At 39.2% G+C, this 21,613-nt stretch overlaps 1 protein-coding gene across 3 annotated transcripts in view; it reads right to left on the bottom strand.

Moving 5' to 3' along the window:
* The window catches only part of LOC106877347 (BTB/POZ domain-containing protein KCTD20), a 55,475-nt gene extending 39,473 nt beyond the window's left edge, over positions 1-16,002 (bottom strand). The window contains exons 1-2 of one of the 3 annotated variants that reach the window (XM_014926231.3): positions 15,895-16,002; positions 11,235-11,278 (exon numbers count right to left, since the gene is read on the bottom strand). The gene's annotated coding sequence lies outside the window, so the exon portion shown is untranslated. Of the gene's footprint in view, positions 1-364; positions 431-11,234; positions 11,279-15,894 lie in introns of those variants that run through there. The other 2 variants (XM_014926229.3, XM_014926230.3) reach the window with 2 other exon arrangements.
* Between the last annotated feature and the right edge of the window lie 5,611 nt (positions 16,003-21,613).

Below are 21,613 nucleotides of genomic sequence, written 5' to 3'. Positions count from 1 at the left end.
TTATCTACAAATATGCGTGAACTGGAAGTTGTTTATGAAGCATAAATATAAGATATATAAATGGTGGTGTTGAGAGACGAGGTAGTCGAAGAATGGCCAGCAGTTTAAAGAATCTAAGAACCTGGAGGAGAAGTTGGATTAACTATTTACTGTTTGTTGTTATTGTCCAACGACGAGATACACAAATATGAGATATAATACTACTAATAATAATACCTATAAAGGAAAAGGATTATGTTGTGCAAAGACGAAATTAAGAATCAAAAAGAAATATTTGAAAGAATGATAATTATGATTATTATAATACTAGGTTATAGTAGTGGTTAAAGTCATAACAAACAAGAAACAAAATACCAGAACGTACCAGTCATGTATTTGCATCAACAAGCCGATATCAACAAACGTCATTATCCAGCAGCCATTGTTATATAAAAATTGTGGAATGTGGTGAAAACGAAATTGGAATATTTTATAGTTACAAGTTCACTAAAATATTATATGAAAATAAAAATACGACAAAAAGAAAAGGGAGAAGAATTCAAGTGTTAGTTTACTTATTGCTAAACTTAATTTAATGTTTAAAATTAAAAATAATAAATAACGTCAAATCATGAAGTATTTAACTAGGAAAGTATCTTACTATTATTTTTAAATTACAATGTTCGTTACAAATTCACCGAAACGAATAAATTATAATGAATGTAATATATTTTTTTTCGTATGTGTATTTCGTGTGCAAGATTCTTGATGTGGATACGTGTGTTGAAAGAAATACAATTAAACCTTGGGAGAGGCATTATGCCGGTAATAAACACACGCACTGGTTCAGTCCTTTATTAATTTATATAGTTTTTTGTTAAATTATTTCATTGCACTCTTGCAATCTCTTCAGTAACTTGTCTCTCCACTTCCATTTATTTTGAATGTATGATCTGGCGTTGTTTCGAAACTGTTTGGTATGAGCATGTGAGTGTGTGCAAGCTCGTATGTGTGCACGCTCATATGTGTGCACGCACTTATGTGTTCGTGCTTGTCCATATGTGTGTTTGTAACAATTTCGTTTATATCAGATCAGATAGAGACTTTTTAATTAATTTATTTACGTTCATATTCCGCATCATATGTGTGAACAACACATGCAATCATGGGCAATTGTAAGGCCCTCATCTACGTGTATTTGGTGTTTAAAATTGGTTGCGTTTCAGTTATGAGGACCGACTCCTGTATTTGTCGCAACGATGCGTCACCGGGATGTCTAGACAGGATTTCTATGCTAATTCTGTCCAGTACACCACCATGTTGTTCTTTGGCATGCTGGTAGAGCACCGAGGTTTGTTTTTGATTATTATAGTCCCTCCAATGTTCGTTTACACGCTCAGCCAAACTTCTTGCCGTTTCACCTATGTATGTCGTGTTTCTGTTTTTACACTCACCATCCATACAGCTTATTTTGTAGACTACATTTCTGGCTTTGCAGTTGGCACCAGGACTATTTTTGCACACAATGCAACTCTCCTCAACACACCTTGTTCTTCTGAAGGGATATGTTTTACATATTATTGATCTAATTGATCTCCCTGGTTTTTCTATAACATTTATCCTCAACTTGGTACTTTTGAGGATTTTTCGAAATCTGCGGGCCAGTTCTCCGTGTGGCATGGCGTCCACAAACATTACTCCCTGGAACTTGTCGGTATTGTACCACGTGGTCTTTTTGTTTGTTTTGTCACTAATCCTTTGTAGTCTATTCCATATATTTTTGTTTTTAACTTTTCTTTAAAACTAGATCTAAACTGTGGACGTCGCTTCTCAGGATTTGTTTTACATTACTTAGGTCGAAGCTGACAATGTTCAGTTTGAAATTCTTTAAAAAGGTACGACTCAATTCAGCGGTTAAGAAGTCCGTTTTGCAACCAGATGGTTCCAAGTTCGATGCCGATGTGCGACACCTAGGGCAAGTGTTTGCTCCCACAAACTTGTGTTGTTCCACTCTTTTGAGTGAGCGGAATTCAGTAGATAGAAACCAGACTTATGTGTGTCTGTGTGTATTACTGAATGACAGGGAAACAATAATTACGCAATCGCCTTCATTAGCTTTCTGCTGTTTCTGCTATGAGAAGCAATGCACTCAGAACTAAGTGCTCGTGCAACATCTTGTAGCTTCCACAGAGCCATTAAAACGAAGTGTATGTTTATTTCAGAATGCATTTAAATGGCAATTCAATTAATTTATATCATGCTCACTATGCACCTATTCTAATCTATTCCATAGAATATGTATATTCAGTTCTAATAACTGGTTATTAGTATTGCTATGTGAAAGCAAAATCTCATATATATATATATATATATATATATATATATATATATATATATATATATAAAACAAATAATAAATAAGTATATGCATATATACGTACAAGTATGTGCATACCTACATCTACCTGTATATATAGGTGCATATCTGGGTACAGGACGTTGCAAACAAAACGCAGACAAAAAAATAATAATAACCAAGAGTACAGAAAACACACAGGCCACATAGAGAACATTTTCATTCATCAGCTGCTCCCATTCTAACACAGGCGTTTCGCAGTGGTTTGGCAAAAGTAACCAATAGAATAAGTACTAGGCTTGCAAAGAATAAGTCCATTTGTTCAACTAAAGGCGGTGATCTAGCATGGCCGCAATCAAATGACCGAAACAAATGAAATAGTAAAAGAATATAAGGTGGGTGAGCTGGCAGAATCGCTAGCACACCGGGCAAACTGCTTATTAGTATTTATTTCTTTACGTTCCGAGTTCAAATCACCGAGGTTGACTTTACCTTTCATCCTTTTGGGGTTGATAAAATAAGTACCAGTTGCATACTGGGGTCGATGTAATTCACTAACCCACCATTCTCGAAATTGCTGGCCTTGTGCCAAAATTTGAAACCAATATTCTGTTAGGATTTACTTTCCAATGAAATGCCTTGTCACCAAATTTGTTCTTCTTTGAATTATTACTGTTGTTGCTGTTAATGTTACATCATCATCATCATCATCATTTAACATTCATTTTCCATGCTGGCATGGGTTGGACAGTTCGACCAGAGCTGGCAAGCAGGAATGCTGCACCAGGCTTCAGTCAGATTTGGCTTGGTTTCTATGGCTGAATGCCCTTCCTGACACCAACCACTTTACAGAGTGTGCTGGGTGTTTTTCATGTGGCACTGGCACATGTGTTTAGTATAGGGCACTGGTATGAGTGCCTTTTATGTGGCACTGGCCCCAAATAGTACAGATAACAAAAGAGGTAATATAAAACCATTACAGCAAAACTTCCTTTACATCTTAAACAGTCCACACTAAAACATAAGACCAGTAGCAGGCTGGGTCTAAAAATATTGGTTGCCAGGAGACTAAGGGGGCCCACCCGAAACTACAATGCTTTCGTTTATTTATTATTTTTTTGTTGTTGTTAAAGGTATTCTTTTTAACTGTCTACAAACACAGCCAGGCTGAAATAATTAATGCATTCTTCCAGGAGTGAATAAAAAATTCTCAAACTTGAGGGGATGCTAACATGGGCCCCCATATGTGGATTCTGATGGCACAGGAGCCCACTTGCCATCAGGCAAGCTGGCAACCTGGCCAGTTCGCCACTGCATAAGACTTAGACACTTCACCAAACCCAGCTACAGCAACTCTTCCTCAGACAACATACTCTCCTCTACAAACCCAGTTACCACAACCATCTGGTAAACCATCCCTTGACTGTCCTTAGACTCTTCACCTGTTATCACCTGTACATCCATGAAGAAAGCAAATGCATTTTTACATCGTTCGTAAAGTATGATGGAATAGAATTTTTTGTCAAGAAAACAGAAACAAGATTCTCAGTATTCATCAACGCCATTACATTAGTGGCAGTTATAGCTCATATGATTAATGCAATATTTATAGATGCAATCAAAAGATGCATCTCACGAGAAACATAAGAATAGATACAACCCCAAATACACAGCAGAAACAACTAACCTTATAAAATACCAAAAACACCCTCTGATATAATTACAACAACTTTATGCACAACCAAAATAAAATTCATCATCAAATCACTAAAGAAGGAAATAAATAAATAAATCATATATCCTTTCCTACTCTAGGCAAAATGCCCGAAATTTTGGGAGAGGGAGTCCAGTCAAGTAGGTCAATCCCAGTAAGCAAATGGTACTTTATCGACCCTGAATGGATGAAAGGCAAAGTTGACCTTTGTGGAATTTGAACTCAGAACATAAAGACAGACGAAATACCTCTAAGCATTTCGTCTGGTGTGCTAACGTTTCTTATTTCTTTACTGCCCACAAAGGGCTAAACATAGAGGGGACAAACAAATTAAGTCGATTAGATCGACCCCAGAGCGTAACTGGTACTTATTTAATCGACCCCAAAAGGATGAAAGGCTAAGTCGACCTCGGCGGAATTTGAACTCAGAACGTAGCGGCAGACGAAATACCGCTAAGCATTTCGCCCAGCGTGCTAACGTTTCTGCTAGCTCGCCGCCTTCATAGTGTAAAATATTCTTTTCTACTCTAGGCACAAGGCCTGAAATTTTGGGGGAGGGGGGCCAGTCAATTAGATCTACCCCAGTATGCAACTGGTACTTAATTTAGCGGCACTGGAAGGACGAAAGGCAAAGTCAACCTTGGCGGAATTTGAACTCAGAACGTAAAGACAGACAAAATACCACTAAGCAATTCACCTGGCGTGCTAACATTTCTGCCAGCTCGCCACCTTAAATAAACCACAAAACTATCAGAAAAACACTGTATAGCAGGGGTGGGGAAACCCCCTGCCCATGAGCCCATTTTATTGCACCCGCAGGCTGGTATTCTTATATGTACAAAATATAGTAAACTTTTAGATTATAAAATTTATACAATATTCATATGCTTATTTGCAACATACGTTGTGTTTCCACTACAACTTAAAATGGTTAGACTCAAACAGAAAATTGTCCGGCAATACAGTGCAGGCATGGCTGTGAGGAGGAGGAGTTTGTTCTCCTTTATCACAAGAAAGGGTCCGTAAGAAAAGTGTTGGATGACCAGTGCGACCGAGAAATTATGTTCGCGGAGTGCACAGTCAGTCCATTGTGGCCTCTGCAGGTGACTGCAGAGGTAGTACAGTATTCAGTGTTGTCAAGGGTCATGGAGACCCTAGACAAAAAAGAGTTCGCATTCCTTTTTGCGGGTCCTGACTTGTCGCTGCAGAGTTGTCTGCAGGCAGCGGGTCAACTTGCCTGGGGACCCAAATGATTGGGGTCTTTTTTCATGTATTTTTCATGTTTTTTATTGAACTGTTTGCACATTGATTTCGAGGGGTTTTCTGTCGGCGTGCGCCGAATACCTCTCTCATTTATATCATCCATACCTTATCCTTCATGTCCAGCCCGCTTTGCTTCTGGCAATTCTATGTACAGTCTATATGGCTAATTCGATGAAATAAAGAAGCTGGCTTCCCAACCACATGGTTCCTCATTCAGTCCCACTGCATGGCACCTTGGGCAAGTGCCTTCTACTATAGCCACGAGTCGACCAAAAGCCTTGTGAATGGATTTGGTAGACGGCAATCGTCTGACAGGTACTTTTATTTTATCGACTCTAGAAAGATGAGAGGTGAAGTTGATTTCATCACGACTTAATGATCAGAGGCGTTCCAGCCCGAGCCATCTTGCCTTAAACACGCTGTTATTTAAGACCTACATTATCCAACGTGTCTTTTTTTTTCTTTTCTTTTTTTTATTAAAGACAATACGGTGTACAGTAAGTTTAAACAGACTGAGCAATACAGTTGGCCGTATTGAAGCCAACTTTTGTAGACTAGTTTGTAAAGAGGTATGTTGTATGTGTAAAAGAGAGAGGGGGATTGCTATATAGGAAAACACAATAGTGACAAGCAGAAAAATGAATATATTAAAACGGTTGGATAGTTAAATGTGTCAACATTCACAGTAATAAAATATGAAAACGAAAAATACAGAAGGTTGATAAAAGATTGTTTTTGTATGAGAAATAAGAGATTTCTCCAAGGGACGTAACTCTAAATTAACACGTTATATGAAGTGGTTCTTGACATTGTCGCCACAGCTGATTAAGTTATTGCTGTTGGTGTTTAACCCAAGGCCAGCACTGAACGAGTTGACTCGTTCATTAAACTTACTTTAGACATAATCTACTCCGCTTTTTTCCCCCCATACAGTGCAGGCGTAGCTGTGTGGTAAGAAGCTTTCTTCCCAACCACATGGTTCCAGATTCAGTCCCACTGTCTGGCACCTTGGGAAAGTGCCTTCTACTATAGCCACGAGTCGACCAAAGCCTTGTAAGTGGATTTGGTAGACGGAAACTGAAAGAAACCCGCCGAGTATATATGTGTGTGTGTGAGTGTTTCCCCGCTACCGCTTGAGAACCGATGTTGGTGTGTTTACGTCCCCGAAACTTAGCGGTTCGGCAAAAGAGACCGATAGAAAAGTACTAGGCTTACAAAAAATAAGCCCGGGGGCGATTTGTTCGACTAAAGGCTGTGCTCCAGCATGGCCGCAGTCAAATGACTACAGCGTGTAAAAGAGAGTGTATCTAGGACTACGTGATCCAATATATCCTTCCCGCTTTTTTTTTTTTTTGTTAAATATGGTGAAGGTGCTTTTTGAGGGAGATTTAACTTATTTCTAACAGGGGCTCCAAATATTTCTACAAGCAGATGTAGTTTATTGTAACTGCTCTGAAATATCTTAGGCTATTATTATTGTTGTTTAACCCCTGGCATGGCTATCTGGTCAAAGACGCTCACTTTGCAATTCTGTGGTTCTGGGTTCTATCTCACTGCAAAGCCATCTTGAGCAAGTGTCTACGACTATTGTCTCAATTTGACCAATATCACGCAAGTGGACTTTGGTAGACGGAAACTGTACTGAAGCCTTTGTGTATGTATAACTAGTAGCCCATTATACCCATCATGTGTATGTATAACTAGTAGCCCATTATACCCATCATGACTATCCGTCTGATAAGGGTACACCAGGCACATACATCACAACCATATGTACACAACATGGTGATCTCATATCAAGATAAACAGGTGGGGGCCCAGTTAGAATTTTCTTCAGGTTGAGTAGCCCATTCCGCTCAAAAGGTCCCTGAGTAAGGTTTGTTTAAGGATGTTCAGCAAAACACTCATGTTTCCAAAGTGAATTATTCAAACCCCAAAGAATTCCTCTCAACACATGGCTATGATGCTCCCCCACTACTTCTGCTCATGATCAGAGATGCACATATCGTCAGCCACCAAGGGACATGCTCAACTGGTTATGGTCAAACAAATGACAAACAAATCTGTGGTAGTGAGCAGAATATTTGCTGTAGCCCATCTTTTAAACCAAGACAAAACAATGTACATGATAACACTTTCAATCAGTTAAGATCAGAAGCCACGAGATTCACTGCCTGGTACTGCATCAGGGCATTATTATTATTAAGGTGGTGAGCTGGCAGAATTGTTAGTATGCTGAATGAAATGCTTAGTGGTATTTCGTCCATCACTATGTTCTGAGTTCAAATTTTGCCATGGTCAACTTCACCTTTCATAGTTAATAAATTAAGTACCAGTAAAACACTGGGGTTGATGTAATCAACTAACCCCTCCCACAAATTTCAGGCCTTGTGCCTTAAGTAGATATTATCATCATCATAATTGACTCAATCATGTATTTTTGGATTTTCTAATACACATTCTTAGCATTAACATATGTTAATTACTTTGACTGCTGATAAGTTAACTCAAAGAAGTACATAGTATAATGACACAAATGGCAACAATGAAACCAGACACAGCAATAATACAGAATGGATTTTCCTTTGTTGGGGAAACAGAAAATATTTGAATTTGTCTTCATATGCTCCACTTAATGTACTTTTGAAGTTATAAACAAAATTTCCAGTTAGTACAGAACCTCACACTTCTCAAATCAAGACTTACATTAATATATGTCACTTGAGGACAAATAATGAAAGCTTATAAGAAATTATGTAGCAGTTATGTTGCTGTATAGTTGTTGAATAACTAAATAAGTGCTTTAAAGTCTGTCTCGTCTTGCTTAGCAGTGATTCAGAAAAAAACACAGTATGCTAATTGTAAGCCATGTTATGCGTATGATGAACAGATTGGTGATAACATGGGTCAGTGATCACTCAAAGATTCTGCTTGTACTGCAAAAGTGCACCCCTAGTAACCATCCATGATGCTCAGGACAACTTGGGGTCTCAGAACGAAACCTATTTCTCCTGAATAATCTATTATTCATTTATCACTGATTTATTTAAGTGTTTTTTACAGGTTTTTTTTTTTTTTAACCAAATACCTATGGTAAATGAAGATGGCCTAGCACTCCATCAGTTAAGATAACAAGCATTCCAGTGGATTCAGTCAATGGAAAAGCCTGCTCATGAAATCCATGTTCATGTGGCCAAGCACTCCACAGACACATGTATTCTTAATGTAGTCCTCGGGGAGATTCAGCGTAATATAGAATGTGACAAGGCTGGCCCTTTGAATTACAGGTACAACTCACTTTTGCCAGTAAAGACAAACTGGCACAGCAAGAAATAAAGTGCCTTGATCAAGGAAACAACAACATAACGCCGGGAACTGAACTCACAACCTTACAATTGCGAGCCAAAAACCCTAGCCATTAAGCCTTGAGGATATGCCCTACATCGTCATTATATGTCTGCTTTCCATAGGGGCATGGGTTGAGCAGGTTGTTATAGTCCAAGTCTTTTTTTTTGTTTTTTTAAGTTGCTGCCCTCCAAGACAGGTTGGAAGACCACAATTCACTTGTATGTTTCAATTTTGGCATTGTACAGTTAGACGTCCTTCTTTTCACCAACCATTTTATTTCTTGACCATTCTTCATCCATTAATATTGCTCTCTACACCTACATATTATACTGGCCAGCCCATCCCCCTCCTAAGACCACGAAATTATTTCCTCATACACTACGCCTATTTCTCTCTCTCTGTACCCACTCCTGCAACCTACCCAAATATATCATCTCTCCCGTCCCCCAGCCAATTGTATCATCATTACTATCCTGCAGCTAGCATCCTTCTAGCCTCCCCAACTCATGTGCCTATAGATGTTGCCTGCCATAACTCTCCCATTTTTCCTATCTCTTCCTCACCCTCAACTTGGACCCTGGAGTGCCACCTGGACACCTCATTACCATTATCTCTTTGGAGATGCTAATATTTCATTCTCACTCTTCTACATGTGAGCACCCATGTAGCTCCTCTACAACACAAACCTGCTCTACCCCAATCTCTTTCCTCATACCCTAACTATGTCTAACATAAGGATGAACCCCATTCCCATTCTTTGGGTTTTGCAGATTTGCAAGCTGCCTGGCAACCTCAATAATACTAGTGGCATGAAAAAAAAAAGCCCCCAGTACAATCTGTAAAGTGGTTGGTGTTAGGAAGGGCATTCAATCATAGAAACCATCCCAAAGTAGACAACTGGACCATGATGCAGTCCTTGGACCCATCAGGTCCTTGTTAAACCATCCAACCCATGCAAACATGGAACATGGATGTTAAATGATACTGGCAACGGCCACGCTCAAAATGGTGTTTTTTATGTGCCACCTGCACAGGAGCCAGTCCAGCAGCACTGGCAACGACCTCGCTCGAATGTTTTGTTCACATGCCACCAGCACAAGTGCCAGTAAGGCGACGCTGGTAACGATCACGCTCAAATGGTGCTTTTTATGTGCCACCAGCACAGAAGCGAGACTGCTGCTCTGACAGTGATCCCGCTTGGATGGTGCTGTTAGCACTCCACTGGCACGAGTGCCAGTCATCGAATTTGGTTCAGTTTCGATTTCACTTGCCCCAACAGGTCTTTGCAAGCAGAGTTTAGTGTCCAAAGAAGGAAAGGTATGCATAAGTGAGCTGGCTACACCCCTGGTAAAGGCCACGGATTATGGTCTCACTTGTCTTGCTGGTTCTTCTCACGCACTGCATATTTCCAAAGGTCTCGGTCAGAAGTCATTGCCTCGGTGAGGCCTAATGTTCAAAAGTCGTGCTTCACCACCTCATCCCAGGTCTTCCTGGACCATTTGCTGACAGGGAATGTCAACAAACATTACCATTTTTTGCCCAACACCTTCAAAGTTACAGAAGAAAATTGATTGTAAAGTTACAGAAGGCATTTGCCCTTTGTATTGAGACCATGAAAGCACATCCTTAGCATAGTCAGGAATACATCTCAAAGATTAGCCCTTCTCTTTCGGACCAGAACATTTTTCAGCCCCCAACAACTGCTGATATGCTACAAAGTTTAAATGAGGCCCAAGCTGTAATACTACTCCTACATCTGGAACAGATGTGAGAGTAGTATTACATCTGGAACACATCTACTCCCACATCTGGAGCGCATCCAGGTAAGGGCTACTCAACTGAGTAGCACTCCATCACTAACAGACGTACACTAGCCTCTGGTCCACATGTGTACTGTCCTCTCTCTCTATCTTTTTTGTCAAGACTATAATGACCACTGCTCCTCAGATCAGGTTGATCTCATACCTCCACCACTCATGCACCCCTGCTAACTCTCTCTCATCACCTTTGGTGCATCCAACACCCACCCTCCCAACACTATGTCTAATCCTTCATGCCTTAAACATCAACCCCCAAACCTCCACTCATGTCATTCTTGCATATACCCCACTACCTCCACTCATGTCATTCTTGCATATACTGAACTGCAACAGTTAAAATGAAACATTAACAGCCGTAATCTCATCATTCCTGGAAGGACTGCAATCATCATGGGCCCTGTTCTTTCCTCCAGACCCAGAAAGTTAAAAAGACAATCGTTCATTGTTTAACATCTGCCTTCCATGCTAGCATGGGTTGGACGAGTTGACTAAGGACTGGTGAACCAGGTGACTACACAAGGCTCCGATGTGATCTGGCAGAGTTTCTACAGCTAGATGCCCTTCCTAACGCCAACCACTCCAAGAGTGTAGTGAGTGCTTTTACGTGCCACCGGCACGAAGGCCAGTCAGGCGGTACTGGCAATGGCCACGCTCAAAATGGTGTATTTTACGTGCCACCTGTACAGGAAAGCAAAAACAAACTCTGCATCTGCACAACCATTCTTGCCCCTATTACTCAGAATAAAGTACTTACTAGATTTTACATTGGCAAATCCTGACATCCTGACATCAAATACTCTAACAAGTAAAAAGAAAAAAAATCATAATCTTTCGGTTACACCATTGCTTATTTTAACAATCTTCAGAAGGCAGTTGAGAAGCAATTAAAACCAATTCAACAGAGATTGAGACAGAATTCTAAGCGCCAGCCTCACTTACAGCAATCAGTAATACCAACACCGGCTCTATTACATTTGTGTCAAGAGTAAAGCTGATTGTTTTAACAATCAGTTAGCAAACATAACAAGCAATTTAATTTAGAAACAAACCAATTTCTAATGCCATTTTTAAATTGACTAATAATTAACGAATATTTATCGTTACAAGTGCATCTGTATTTTCAACATTTAAATAAATAACATTCAGAGAATGTTCCCTAGCAACAAAGTGGAATGTTTTCTCTCTCAAGAAAGACTTATCTTAATGCCATAAAGATTGAGTTATTCATTAACCTATGAATTAGTAGTTGTTTCAAAAAATATTAAGAATACTGGTGCAGGCATTGTTGTAAGAGGTTAAGAAGTTCATCATCATCATCATCGTTTAACGTCTGCTTTCCATGCTGGCATGGGTTGGACAATTTGACTGAGGACTGGCGAACCAGATAACTGCACCAGGCTCCAATCTGGTCTACAGATGGATTCCCTTCCGAACGCCAACCACTCCGAGAGTGTAGTGGGTGCTTTTATGTGCCACTGGCATGAGGGCCAATCACGCAGTATTGGCAACAGCCACGCTCAAAATGGTGTTTATGTACCACCTGCACAGGAGCTAGTCCAGCGGCACTGGCAAATGACCTCACTCAAATGTTTTTTTCACGTGCCACGTGCACAAGTGCCAGTAAAGTGACACTGGTAACGATCACGCTCAAATGGTGCTATTTATGTGCCACTGGCATAGAAGCCAGACAGCTGTTCTGGCAATGATCATACTCGGACAGTGCTGTTAGCACTCCATTGGCACAGGTGCCAGTCATCGAATTTGGTTCGATTACGATTTCACTTGCCCCAACAGGTCTTCGCAAGCAGAGTTTAAGCTTCCCAAAATGGCTATGGGTTTAGTCCCACTGCACGACACCTTGGCAAGTGTCTTCTGCTATAGCTTTGGGCCAACCAAAAAAATCTCTTCCAACGTTCATTCATCTAACCCATGCAATCATAAACAAGTAGATGTTAAAGCGTTGTACAATGATGGAGAAGTTGGTGCAAATATACTGTTCAGAGTTCTTGTGGACCAAATCTAGAATTTGCGCTTGATCATAAGCTGTAGTTAGAGACGATGTTATATTCTCTAGATGCCGTTGAGAAAATACATTTGTGTTAAGACTAGAAATAAAGACATCTCTTATTGATTTTTCGCAGTATAATGCAGCAGTAATATTCTGAAAATTGCAGACATTCACCACTTGGCATGGTGCCTGAAGAAATTCATCAATTGACTCAGCTAGATATTGTTTTCATGCAGCTAATTGGTGTCTGGTATTATCTCATTCCTAGCCTTCATCAACATCATCATCGTTTAACGTCTGCTTTCCATGCTAGCATGGGTTGGACGGTTTGACTGAGGTCTGGAGAACCAGCGGCAGCACCAGGCTCCAATCTGATCTGGCAATGTTTCTACAGCTGGATGCTCTTCCTAATGCCAACCACTCCAAGAGTGTAGTGGGTGCTTTTTACATGCCACTGGCACAGGAGCCAGCCAGGTGGACCTGGCATCAACCATGTTCAGATGGTCCTTTATACATGCTACACACACACACACATATATATATATATATATATATATATACACACACACACACATACATACAGTGGCAGACTGGGTCTAAAAATATTGGTTCCCAGGAGACTAAGGGGGCCCACCTGCAACTACAATGCTATCATTGAATTTTTTTTTGTTAAAAGTATTCTTTTCAACTGTCTACAAATACAGTCAGGCTGAAATAATGCATTCTTCCAGGAGTGAATAAAAAATTCTTAAACTCGAGGGGATGGGCCCCTTAGATACTAACACGGGCCCCCATATATGGATTCTAATGGTGCAGAGGCCCACTTCCTATCGGGCAAGCTGGCAACCTGGCCAGTCCACCACTGTATGTATATATGTATATATATGATATATGACAATGATAGCAATGATGATGATGATTATTATCATTATGGGTATAATCATCATCAATGCTATTACTATTGTTGCTGTTGCTGTTGTTGGCACGTGAAAAGACATTTGAGCAAGGCCGTTGCCAGTGCCGCTGGACTGGCTCCTGTGCAGGGGGCACGTAAGATACACCATTTTTGAGCATGGCCGTTGCCAGTACCGCCTAACTGGCCTTCGTGCCGGTGGCATGTAAAAGCACCCACTACACTCTGAGTGGTTGGTGTTAGGAAGGGCATCCAGCTGTAGAAACTCTGCCAGATCAGATTGGAGCCTGGTGCAGCTATCTGGTTCGCCAGTCCTCAGTCAAATCGTCCAACCCATGCTAGCATGGAAGGCGGACGTTAAACGATGACGATGATGATGTACGAGCATAATTATTCCTTAGAAATAGAAGTGGCATTTGAATTAACATACTTCTGGTCATAGGTATTTTTCTATCTTTTTGAGTAAATATAATGAGTGAGTAATTGGAGTGAAAAACCAATTGCACCAGAGACTAATAGGCATTAAAAACGCATGTTTGAGATTACTATCAAAAGAAATGATTGAAAAGAAGGTTGGGATTTCTAGTATTGTAATCAAGAGGGACATATTCTTGGGATCAGTTCATCACAGGGACCCCTTTAAACAGAGTTCTGTTTGTTTAGAGTCAACTCAGTGCTAACAACATTATAATCCCCAAAGTAGTACAAGATAAATGTTATTCAATCCAATTCTTCGATTCAGCTTCCATTCCTCTTCAGTGCTTTCATGTTTTTACTATTACACCCGTTTTACGAGACGGTTGTAATAGTAACAAAATACCAGAAAAGAGCACAAAATTGGGAGACAAAAATATTTTTAGGAATTATATTTTTTAGATAAAAAAAATTTTCGCACAAGGTAACAACTACCCAATTCTTTCTCCATGAACTAGTAATGGCTATTCCAAAAGTCTGCTGATCAACTATTGCATCCGTCTCATGAGATGGGTTTATAGTCAAAATTCACCCTTCAGTAACTATACGTCACTTGCATCATTAAGGCATAAATATCATACAATGTCATTTCTCTCTCTATTTCTATACATCTAAGAGCTTTTACTAAAGTCGTTGCCGTTTATCCAAAGCTCAGCCCTAACCAATCACCGAGTTGATATTGTGACGCAATCTACTTTGCCTTTAATCCAAATGTGGGAAAGACTTCCTTTTATACTCCTCCACAAAATTTTTTTTAAATATTACACATGGTGGAAAATTGATTTTCTGCTATGTCTTATAATAATAATGAGGAGGAAGTCATAAAAATTAAGAATTTCTATTTAAAAAAACTTTATTGCATTATGTATATTCATGTCCCAAGGTTGGGCAAATTTCATAGATTTAGACAGTTTAGGCCTTAATGTTAGACAAATTGTGACAGGATACATAATAGAGAAATGAAGTTTAATAGAAGTTTCTAATTTTTATGACTTTCTCATCATCATCATTATTATTATTATTATTATAAGACACGGTAGGTAATCAATTTTCCATGTGTAATATTTAAAATAATAATTTTATGGTGGAACACAAAAGGAAATCTTCCCCAAATGGGTTCCATAAAATTCCAGATACCCCAAAATGTGAATAGAATTATGATAAAATACCTAGGAATACATTTAGGACACAGAAACACATGTTTATGTGGTTATGAAGTTCATTTCACAACCACGTGGCTTCGGGTTCAATCTCATTGTGTGACACCTTGGACAGGTGTCTACGATAGCTTCGGATGACGAAGGTTTGAGAATAAAATGTTAAAACATTCGTGAACGGAAACTGTATGGAAAAACTCGCCGGGGTGGTCTATAGGTGTATTTAATAGGTCGCCCGGTTTAACACTACCACCTGGCCATTAGCGAAGTTAACCTTGTTACAAGCATTCTGATTAAATTTCCAGCCTGAGAATAACTGGCTCCCATCTTCCCACCAATTTCGGAAGCTCTAAATAAAAATTAAAAATAGGGGTGGGGATCATAGGCACTTTCATTCCTCTTTGGGCGAAGAATGTTTGTCTATTTTGTTTCTAGCAGGTCGAGCGACAACGTAGAAATGTTCTTATTAATACGTTCGCTAATGAAGTAATCGCTGTTGTTGTTGGCAAACATTGTTTATTAAAGGACAGACTCGTTAATGCTTCGCAGACCTTTCTACGTTTCATGTTTTCAGAAACAAAGCGAGGTGGGTACAATTTACAACAGGGAGGGGGGAGAGAGTTAATAAATAAGTATAAGGAATACACCATTATTCCTATTGCATCAACACACACAAATAAATGACAAAGCTTTGCGTATATTCCAAAAGGAAACACCAGTGCGTTGCAGACATCATTAGGTCTCAGTCCTCGTTATGTAAAGAAAAAAAGTGAGTACATGCATTGCTACACATTATAATGCAAAGTAACATTTGTTTCAAAATGCATTAGCAAGAAGACACGAGGTAAAGTAAAAAAAATACCTGAAATTAGTTGTAGGCCGGCAAATGGGGGAAAAAATTTACCATTCATATATTCACATCAACAAGCTGCTATCAACAAACGTCAATCCGGTAGCCATTATTGAATGCAAAATTTGGAATCAGCGGTAAACGAAATCAAGATTTACGTAAAATAAATGCCTTTTTGTAATAATTAACTTTGTTTGTTTTTGCAATGTAAGATGATTATAATTTAAAATTTTTCTTCAATGAAATTGCTGAGTATTTTTTCATGAAATTAGCATATCAATAATTTGTAACATTTAGGGACAACCGTTACAAAATTTAAGCGAAACGAAATAATAATCTTTTCGAAGCCTGTTCAACATTTACTTTTTCCCTAATTATGTTTTTTAAAAAAAGAGCAATGTTAATTAAAACTCTTTTAGTTTGCTGAGTCTGGAGGAAAGGGCGGATCCCAAAACTCTTGCAGCCCTTCCAAGACTGGCAAGATTGAAGCTGATAATACTCCGTTTCATATTTTGCAAGTTAATACTGCAGTAAGATATATGCAGGGAAAAAAATTTCACAGTACTAACTCATTGAACATAAAACCCCAGAAACAGCTGTAAAGTGTTACCTGCATTTTTCACTCTTTTATTTGGACAGGTTTTTACCAACCAGTTCAGGATAAACCACTATAAAGGACTACTGTGACATTAGAATATTAACTCTCGTGATATATACCTATTTAAAAAGAATTACTATGAACTCTGACTTTACTGTAGAACTTGATATAAATGACTTGATACTATTTACAACTGCCTGTCCATTTTTACTATGTGTGTGTATATATATATATATATATGTGTGTGTGTACTATGGGCTTCTTTTAATTTCCATCTAAGTCCACTTGCAAGGCTTTAGTTGCTGTGGGGCTACAGTATAAGACACTTGTCAAGGTGCTATGCAGTGGGACTGAACCCAGAACTATGTCGTTGGGAAGCAAAATTCTTTATTTCTTTTAAATTGCCATAAAGGCATTACATAGAAGGGGGAACTACAACACATGTGGGGACATATAACAATTAAAATAAAAATATGATGCTATGAATGACACATGAAAAGGAACATAATGATACGTGAATTATAACTAAGAAATGAGAATATGAAAAATGTGTTACTCACCCTACACTGAGTAACACCACTCGCCACCTCTGAGTCCTGAGTCCTCTTTAGTCTTTGATCTAGTCTTTCGTTTACCGTTTTCCCCATTGCTGAGTGACAGCACTCTCTACTCCATGTACACATAACCTTTTTCACCGGGAGAGGGGGTCTTGTAAATTTTGTGGTGTCTGTTCTTTCTTCTTTTTTTTTTTTTTTGCCTGTGGAGAAATATATAAATATTTTACAATTATATACATAATTATAACATATGTGGTGTGTTTGTTCTCGGAGAATTTATGGTGGTAACAGTGTCTTTTGATGTCAATTTTTCAGTGCGTGGTGAGGCGCAAGCCAAGCCCTTGTTATAATTATGTATATAATTATAAAATATTTGTAAAATTTACCTATGAGGTTTTATTTCCTCACTGAACCCCTGGTAAAAAATCATTAATGATTTTTATCCTTTCTGATATATATATATATATATATATATTTATTTATGTGTATATATATATATATATATATATATATATATATAAAAATTGATATTCTTTTATTCTTTTACTTGTTTCAGTCATTTGACTGTGGCAATGCTGGAGCACTACACACACACACACACACACACACACACACACACACACACACACACACACACGCACATATGTATGTGTATGTCTTTAGTATACCCCTTCTATTGTATTTATTAACATCTCGTCTCTCGTGTGTATATGGCGTCCACTTACCGCTCTCTTAATATCAATAGTTTTGTATTTCTATCATGAAAATTTGAATTGTTCTTACAAAAAGTCTCAAAAAAACCCCCAAAAACAAAACGAGTCTCTCTATCTTGTCTCTCTCAATAAAGTTTGTGATTCCCTTACTCGTGGTATTCCCACACATTCACACTTCCACCACCTACACTGGAAATTTTCCTTTCTCCTGTCCCTCTCACATACTCCTTACTTATACTAGCATCCTATCAATGATGATACAAAAAAGAGCAGAGCAATCCCCCATGATATTATAAACATTAATGATTTAAGAATACCAATAATTCATTCTATACTTACTAATAATAGTTGTAAGCTATACATACCTTCGTGGTTAGACACAGGAAGTGTGAAAAGTGAATGAATGATGATAAATTTAATGCGAAGACAGAATAATGAAGGTGAACCTTTCTCTTATAGGACCAAGGACTGAAATTTTGTGGGAGGGCGCTACTTTATTACATTGATCCCCAGTCCTTGACTATGCTTATTTCAATGACCCTGAAAGACAAAGTCAACTTCAACAGAATTTGAACTTAGAACAAGTATGCTAGCAATTTTGTCAGGTCATTGTCTTATAGGGCAGGCATTATAATAAACCTTTCTACTATTGGCAGAAGGCCTAACATTTTGTGGGAGGGGGCTATTTGATTACCTTGATGCCAGTGCTTGACTGGTACTTATCAACCCTGAAAGGATAAAAGGCACAGTCAACCTCAGTGGGATTTCAACCCAGAATGTAAAGACAGATGAAATGCTGCAAAGTAGGGTCCAGTATGTGACAACTTGCTGGGGTTGCCTACTGGACCCTAGCAGTGGGAAATTTAGACAGTGTCACGTGACAACTTGCTGGGGCAGCCTGCTGGAGCCTAGCAGCAGGTATAAAAAGGGGAATTTGACAAGACAGTCAGTCGGACGCTGACACTCGTTGATGCTGCATCGAAGAGGCCAGGGAACAGAAGAAAGAAGACATGCACCGAACACCAGAGCTGAAGACACCTCCGAAAGGGGGGCCCCACCACGTCAAAACGGTAGAGGAGTAGGGGCCAAAACCGGACGTGGTTCCTCCTGATGATGTCTTGAGCTAACTGGATCCTATAAAGGAGCTGTTGTGGTAGCAGACCATGGAACATGGTTGAAATTCCTCCTGTCTGGCATGCTAACAATTCTGCCAGCTTGCCACAAGAGAAACATAATAATTCTACTTTTGGCACAAGGTCTGAAATTTGGGACTTGTGGTGGTTTATTTGGGGCTAGTCAATAATATCAATCCCAGTGCTCAACCGATAGTTATTTTATTGACTCTGAAAGAATGAAAGACAAAGTGGACCTCAGTGCAATTTGAACTCAGAATGTAAAGATGAACAAAATGCCGCTAAGCATTGTGTCCGATGTAAGCTGTGGATACACACCAGATGAAGTGAAATCAAAAGGCAGACTAGTAAGGAACATAGGCCAGCTATGAATTTTTTTATGATTTTGATGGCTGCATCCAATGAGGAACCACAGACCTCTTTTACTCTTTTACTTGTTTCAGTCATTTGACTGTGGCCATGCTGGAGCACCGCCTTTAGTTGAGCAAATCGACCCCAGGACTTATTCTTTGTAAGCCTAGTACTTATTCTATCGGTCTCTTTTGCCAAATCGCTAAGTTTCGAGGACGTAAACACACCAGCATCGGTTGTCAAGCGATGTTGGGGGGACAAACACAGACACACAAACATATAGACACACACATACATATATACGATGGGCTTCTTTCAGTTTCTGTCTACCAAATCCACTCACAAGGCTATAGTAGAAGACACTTGCCCAAGGTACCATGCAGTAGGACTGAACCCCTGAACCATGTAGTTTGTAAGCAAGCTGCTTACCACACAGCCACCCCTGCACCTCTGAATTTTTTTTAGGACTTCCACCTTCAAGATTAGCAGGAATATTGGAATAAGTACACTCAAACCAAGGATCTAATTTACTTTCTAGCAATACAATGTAACTTTTCTAAAGGCTCTCACACTGTGAGCCTTGTCACACTGTGTCACACTGAATATCCTCAAGAACTAAGTTAAGGGTACACGTGTCTGTGGAGTGCTCAGCCACTTGCATGTTAATTTCACGAGCAGGCTGTTCCGTTGATCGGATCAGCTGGAACCCTTGACGTCATAAGCGACGGAGTACCAACATTACATTTCATTGTCCAGTTTTATTTCAAGATTTCTTACCAAGAGAGAAAGAGCTGGTTTCTAACCTAGGTCCAAGGCTCCTTTATTGGAATTTCAACATCAACAACAGAGTATTTTTGTTTGTATGTATGTATGTATGTATGTATGTATGTATGTATATATGTATGTATATGTGCAGATTTGCATATTTTGTTCTATGTATTCTCGTGCATATAGCTGCATATCTAGACATGCTCATATATATTTAAATGATAAACTTCTGGAAAGTATTACAGATTTTTACAGTTCCATTGATTGATTGGACCTGTAGTCTCCGAATTAGCTTTCTCCTTTCTGGTTTTGAGAAGCCTAATTTCTCAAGATTGGAATTTAGGCAGTGTGTTACATATCCAGGGACCCAGTAATTACAGGTATAAACCTGAACTTGTAATCTGTATGTATGTATATATGCATGTATGTTTACACTATGGGTTTCTACACAGTTATCACCCAGGAAATTCACCCGCATGGCATTGGGTGGCCCCGGGCTATAGCAGAAGACACTTGCCAAAAGTAATGCTGTGTAGTGAGACTGGATCTGAAACCACATGATTACAAATCAATCTTCTTAACCACACAGCCATGTCTATGTCTATCCCCCAAATTTCATTTATAAGGTTTTTGTTGGTCCAAGGGTGTGGATAAAGACACTTGGCTGAGATCCCATGCAGCAGGATTGAAACCTCAGACAACGCGGTCACAAAGTAAACTTCTTAGCTATTCAGCCATGCCAACTGGTTAATATTCTGTTTGTTGTCTTATCTTCATTAATTTGCATTGTCAATTTATCATATTTAAGATAAGAAACGTGATTCATCAGTGTGTATTTATCCTCCATTGTCATTGTCAGCTTTTGGAACTCGCAGTTTTCAGTATAATGTCAAGATAACATTCATCCAAGATGAATTCATACTGCACTGGTGGGTCGAAGAGAGAGAGGAGGGAGAGGGGGAGAAAGCACTTAAACAGGATGCAATCAACATATTTATTTTATAAAACAATGATTTTTTTTTTTTTTATGTAAGCTCAAGGTTACAATTTCTTTTGGTGTGTTGGGTTAAAAGGAAATAGGGTTTATGCGTTAAACAGAATGTGAAGTGATGATATTAAGCCTTCAGCATTCAGATTACTCTGTTAAATCATCATCATCATCGTTTAATGTCCGCTTTCCATGCTAGCATGGGTTGGACAGTTTGACTGAGGACTGGTGAAACCAGATGGCTACCCAGGATCCAATCTGATTTGGCAGAGTTTCTACAGCTGGATGCCCTTCCTAACGCCAACCACTCTGAGAGTGTAGTGGCTGCTTTTACATGTCACCCGCACGAAGGCCAGTCAGGCGGTACTGGCAACGGCCACGCTCAAATTGGTGTATTTTATGTGCCACCCGCACAAGAGCCAGTCGAGGAGCACTGGCAATGATCTCGCTCGAAAGTCCTTGCCTTGAATTAATGATGTTTTATCTTATAGCTTTGAGATTTCAATGATGCAATTGTATATTTTTAGAATGTCATTGTAGGATAGGTGTTAGAAATCAGACCTGGCTACATGTGGCCTGTTTAAAAGCTAATGGGTTCAATACTGTACATGTGATACTGATTC

Source organism: Octopus bimaculoides, chromosome 2 (assembly GCF_046866305.1).
Source record: "Octopus bimaculoides isolate indiv1 chromosome 2, ASM4686630v1, whole genome shotgun sequence".
NCBI lineage: Eukaryota > Metazoa > Mollusca > Cephalopoda > Octopoda > Octopodidae > Octopus > Octopus bimaculoides.
Note: the sequence above shows the minus strand (reverse complement) of the source record. Positions and strands in the feature narration are given on the sequence as shown.